This window comes from Megascapheus bottae, chromosome 25 (assembly GCF_031878675.1).
Source record: "Megascapheus bottae isolate mThoBot1 chromosome 25, mThoBot2.hap1, whole genome shotgun sequence".
Classification (NCBI taxonomy): domain Eukaryota; kingdom Metazoa; phylum Chordata; class Mammalia; order Rodentia; family Geomyidae; genus Megascapheus; species Megascapheus bottae.
In genome coordinates, this window is record NC_143533.1 from 26,310,706 (window position 1) to 26,317,018 (window position 6,313).

Below are 6,313 nucleotides of genomic sequence, written 5' to 3' on the forward strand. Positions count from 1 at the left end.
AAAAAAAAAGAAAGAGAGAAAAGGAGATTTATGATAGAGCCAGAACACAAAATTATGTTTTATCATCTACCAAAGGAGAAAAAATATGGAATGGAGAAAGGACTTTTTTCTAGATTCACAGCTGACCTTGAACACAGGTGATAATAGGGCAGCATATAGTTTTGTTTCCATCTGTTTTTTTTGTTTTGCCAGTTGTGGTGCTTGAACTCAAAGCCTGGCCACTGTCCTTGGGCTTTCTCAAGGCTAGCACTCTACCTCTTCTTGCTTTTTTTGTGTATGTGGTACCAAGGAATTGAACCTAGGGCTTCATGTATGCCAGGTAAGCACTATACCACTAGGCCACACTCCAGGCTTCAGTTTTTTGTTGTTTTAATCACCCTGACTTGTTCTGAGTAGTCATGGTATTAACTAATATTTGAGTTTTCCTCTGTTTGTATTACACCTGTAGGTACCTGTAGAAAGAACTTGCCATAGAAAACCCTCTTCCTAGTATTAATCAGATTGCTATTTCAGTGACTGTTTACGTTTGACTCTTAATGGGTCCAGAGCTCTGAAGGCTAACATTAGTGGAAATTAGTTGGACTATTGCTGAGTGACAGCATTTGCCATCATTTTGGTCTCTAGTTCGGGTCCTGCTCTGCGGAAAGTGTAGGTCAGAGGAAATATATACCCATAAAAAGGAGTGTTAGGGGGTGGGAAGTTTGCCCTAGAGGTAGAGTGCTTGCCTACACCATGCATGAAGACCTGGGTTCAATTTCTTGGTACCACATATCTAGAAAAAGTCAGAAGTAATGCTGTGGCTCAAGTGGTAGAGCTCTAGCCTTGAGAAAGTCCAAGGATAGTGCTCAAGCCCTGGGTTCAAGACCCAGAACTGGCCAAAAAATTTTAAAAAAGGAGTGTTAGGTAGCAAGGGAACAGGTCCTTTTTTTTTCCTCCCTCAAAGGAGCAAATACTTCACTGAAACCCACCTTGGGATTTTTAGTAGGTTCTAAACATTTGCTGAAGCTTACATCATTCTCACACTGCTAATAATATTAATGGCCATGTAGACTACTTTAAGAGGAGAAAGTATTTTTTTTTTTTGGATACTTGAACATCTCACAAGCTTTCTGTAGAATTGCTAAAATCTACTAAAAATGTGACTCATCAGTTTAGAATGATTCCTGTAGTTATGTTCAATGATACAGAAAATAGCAAAATACCAGCAAAGAGGTGTCATTTTCTTCAACGAAGATTTTGGCTGATTTGAGTGAAAAGTTCTGACAAGGTTAGAAAAGGACTAATATGGAGCAGCTCTAAGAAAGATTTCTTCTAAATTTAATAGTATCTATAGACTGCTCGCAGGGATGAGCAGCTAATAAGAGGAGGACAGCTGGCCATTTAAGAGAAAGAGATTATGATAATGCAGACTGGACAGACTGGCTTTAAATCTTGAGGTTTTGTGATTCTTTATTTGGAGTCTCTTAACAGCTGTTGTTTTCAGCTGTTTAGGGTTTTAGTAATAGTGGTCACGGGAAGAACAATCATCATTTCTCACAGGCCAAGTGAAAAAGACTACACACTAAAAAAGAATGCTAGTTGTTACCATTAATATACAATTTCCAACAGATAAAAAAGAAAAAATTAGATGACAGTTCCCTTAGAAGTCATACCACAGATTTGCCAATTCACAATTAGAGCCTAACTTTGGTAAATGACTTGGAATTTATGAGTTATAACTAGGTATTTCCAAACTCCCTGTATGGCACTGAGAGGCAAACCCAAGAAGAATCATTCCTAAAATGAAGCTACAGTTCACAGGTAGGCCTCAGTTATTTTCAGACTGTGATTTGGTGTGTGCCACAATCACATGGTGAGGTCACACACACAGTTGACTCAGTGAACCTGGATGTAACCCTGAACATTTTTTTTTTTTTTTTTGCTAGTCCTGTGCTTAAGCTCAGGGTCTGAGCACTGTCCTTGGATTTTCTCTAGGCTAGAGCTCTACCACTTGAGCCTCAGCACCACTTCCAGCTTTTTTCTATGTGGTACTACGGAATAGAATTCATGCTAAGCAAGCACTCTACCACTAGGCCAAACTCCCGGCCCCAAGCCCTGGGCACTTCTATGCTTAAGAGATCCTTAGGTGATTTTGATGTATCCCAGGTAGGAGAGGTACTGACCTCCCTTGGGAACATGACGTGTGTATCACGTAAGAAGTAATCTAAGCTGGGTGCCAGTGGCTGGCACCTATGATCCTAAGCTATTTAGGAGGTTGCGATCTGAGGATCATGGTTCAAAGCAATCTGGGGCAGAAAATCCCTGTGAGACTCTTTTGTCTTCAATTAACCATTCAAAAACTGGTACTGTAGCTCAAGTGGTAGAGTGCTAGCCTTGCCCACAGAGAGGATCAGTGCCCAGGCCACAAGTTCAAACCCAACCGACCCCCCCGCCCCGCAAAAAAAAAACAACAAAAAAACCCCTCAAGCTAGTGAAGTTCTTAGGAAGCAATGTACTTCACTTGTACTTGTTAGTCTTAGCAAATTTCCTGAGAAAAAAATGGTATGTTCATACTATCAGGGTACTCACAAATGTATGCCCACACATCTACAAGTCAAATGGTTTTTTTGTTTTGGGGCTTGAACTCTGGTTCTGGGCATGGACCCTGAGCTCTTCAGCTCAAGGCTACTGCCCTACCCCTAGAGCCAGCACCCCACTTCCCGTTTTCTAGTGATTGATTGGAGACAAGTCTCATGTTCTTTAGTGCCCAGGCTGGCTTTGAACCTCAGTCCTCAGATCTCAGTCTCCTGAGTAGCTAGGATTACAGGTGTGAGCCACCGTGCCCAGCCAAACAGGTTTTAAGTTATTTTTTTCAATTTATGCTTGTATGATACCAAGGAATTGAACCCAGGGCTTCATACATGCTAGGCAAGCACTTTACCACTAAGCTCCATTCCCTGCCCTCAAACAAGTCTGAACTGGGGTTGGGCCTGGCATCACTACCAGTGGCATCTCAGCTCAGTGACTTCTCATTGGTGTTTCCTCATGTGGCAAGAGGAGCCAGACTGGGGCTGGGAGTTTGGCCTAGTGGTTAAAGTGCTTGCCTAGCATGCATGAAGACCCGGGTTCGATTCCTCGGTACCACATACATAGAAAAAAGCCAGAAGTGGTGCTGAAGCTCAAGTGGTAGAGCTCTAGCCTTGAGAAAGTCCAAGGACAGTGCTCAGGCCCTGAGCTCAAGCCCAGGACTGACCAAAAAAAAAAAGAGGAGCCAGACTGTGTTCTAGGGCAGACTGCATCTTTTGTGCTTAGCACCCACACAGATAGACTCAGCAAGCATGCTGGCAACAGGGTCAGCCCCACCACCTGAACTAGTTGGCAGGTCACTCACATGGCGTGTGGCCTGTGCTTACTAGCATGCAAAAATGGTGCCATGCAGTAAACACTAACTTCAACATACCTCTGTTGCACCTGTTTACACTTGAGATGTAAAACTGTTTTTCTTCTTTGGGAAACTTAAGCTGTACAACCAAAACAACTGGAAAGCGAGGGATTTAAATTCAACTGTAACTTGTGGAATATTCAGACACATTTTGAATTTAGAGCTGTTTTGTATGTGTAACTGCCATATTGAGATAAATTCTTGTTTGATATCTTTAACATTTGTCCTATAATGGTTATGTACATACATTTTTATTTATTTTATACATGTTTTTAAATTCTCTTAAGTTACAAGTTGCTCTGATAACTGCTAATAAATATTACTGGAATGTACTTGAAGTTGCCCTATCATATGTCAGCTGGGTTTTTTTGTTTTGTTTTTTCCTTAAGAGATGGGACAAAAGATTAAGAGATAAAAATAGCTGACTGGAAACCCATACCATATGTGACGTGACAAACAGGAATGTCAGCTGCTGCTTGCAGCTTAAGGCAACTATAAATACCTTGTAAAGTATTTGATTTCAAATATATAGTGCAGTTTCTCAAATGTCATAGTAGCTTGGGCTATTTTTCCAAAATTGTCACTTTAAATGATGATATATATAGGAAAAAAAAAACCTTTTTCTTTTTTTGCCAGTCCTGGGGCTTGAAATCGGGCCAGGCACTGTCCTTAAGCTTTCTCAAGGTTAATGCTGGATTACTTAAGCCACAGCACCACTTCCAGCTTTTTCTGTGTATGTGATACTTCATGTGACCACTAGGTCACTTTCCTAGTTGCTCAGGGACAGTACCCATGCCTTAATCAACCCCCAGCCCTGGCAAGAGGGGTAGGACCAGGGGAGGGAGACAGAGATGCTAACTCTCCTTAAATTACTGCCTGAAATCTTACAGATTTTCCTGCTTGATCTGGTTTTGAACCACAATCCTAAGATCTCAACCTCTGGAGCAGCTAGACTAACAGGCTAGACCAACAATGGACTCTAAAATTAATTTGTGTGTGTTGGTCCTGGAGTTTGAACTCAGAGTGTGAGTGCCAGAGCACTACTTTCAGTTTTGTCCAAGCAATTTATTGAAGATAAGTCTCTTAGACCTTCCTGCCCAGAAGCGGCAGAAGGCTGTCAGGCTTTGAACCATGATTCTCAGATCTCAGCCTCTTGGGTAGGTTTATAGCTGTTAGCCACCAGCAGCACCTGGCTCTAAAATTAATTTTCTGGTTGTTTTGTTGTTGTCATTCCTGGAGCTTGAACTCGGGGCCTGGGTTCTGTCCCTGGGCTTATTTGCTCCAGGCTAACACTCTACCACCACCGGAGCTACATCACCACTTCGGCCTTTTCTGTTTATGTGGTACTTCAGAATAGAACCCTAGGCTTCATATGTGTAAGGCAAGCGCTCTACCACTAAGTGACATTCCCAGCCCTGGTTTTTTTTTTTTGGTCAGTCCTGGTACATGAACTCAAGACCTGAGCCCTGTCCTTGGGCTTTCTCAAGTCTAGAGCTCTACTACTTGAGCCACAGCACCACTTGAGGCTACCAGGAGGCCATGTTCCCACCCCACCCACTTTGTATCTTCTATCCAGCAATCTCAAAATGACTTAATACTAATCATAACTCAATAGAGAGAGGTGGTTTCTTTGCTGGGTGCGGTGGCTCACACCTGTCATCCTAGTTACTCAGGAGGCTGAGATCTGAGGATCAAGGTTCAAAGTCAGCCTGGGCACAAAAGGACCTGAGACTCTTATCTCCAATGAACCTCTAGAAAATGGGAAGTGGGGCTTGGCTCAAGGGTAGGGTGGTAGCCTTGAGCTGAAGAGCTCAGGGATAATGCCCAGGCTGAGTTCAAGCCCCATGACCCCCCAGAGAGAGAGAGAGAGAGAGAGACTGACTAACATTAAATGGCAAAGGCAGAACAGAAAGAGGGTTTGTTTTACTGAATAATAATATTGGAAAGCTAAGACTCTGCTGCCTCATATAGCAAGGATACAAATTGTAACATTTCACTCCCTTCACTTCAATAAACCTAAGTTTAAGCATAAAAACTCATTGTTAAAGGAAAAGTTGTTTGTTTTGGGGCTTGAACTTAGGGCTGAGCACTGTCCCTGGGCTTTCCTCAAGGCTGTTGCTCTACCACTTGAGCCATAGCACCACTTTCGGCTTTTTCTGTGTATGTGGTACTAAGGAATCAAACCCAGGGCTTCATGCATGCTAGGGAAGCACTCTACCACTAGGCGACATTCCTGGCCCCAGGAAAGTAGTTTTAACTACTATATATTTCATTATTTGTACTTAATTTTATTGATACCTGAGACTTTTTGATACTATACAAATAAAAATAACACAGTATTTTAGAACTCTCATTTTTACTATCTTACCCATCATTTTACTTATCTTCCTATTTGGTAGTCAGGGCTTATGATAAGATATACACACCATCTTCCTGTGATCGTGAGCTGAGTCTGTGTGATCAATGCCTGAGGAAAGGTACAATCTGTAGCCATGAAATTACTTTGAACAAACTTAAGAGGATCAGTTTATATCCTCAGCTACTTTCGAACCAAGTTAACCTACCCAAATAATTAAATAAGACCATGATAACTAAAACAATCAAAACAAAGAAAAGCTGTATTTCATCACCTTAAGTTTTCAGAGATGATACAGGTTTACAATTCAAATTCCCACATCCTGAAAGATGTCTCAAATAATTCATCACTCAAATCAAGAAATACAATAATCTGAAATTCACCACATCTGAAGATATAATACCAGCTGGTGTAATTGATGCTCACTGAGGACGCAATATGAAACAGAGATATATAAACAGCTCTTGTGACACAGGAGATAAAACTGATCCAACAGGGTATGAACATGTGTGTGAAGACATAACAGTGAAGTTTCC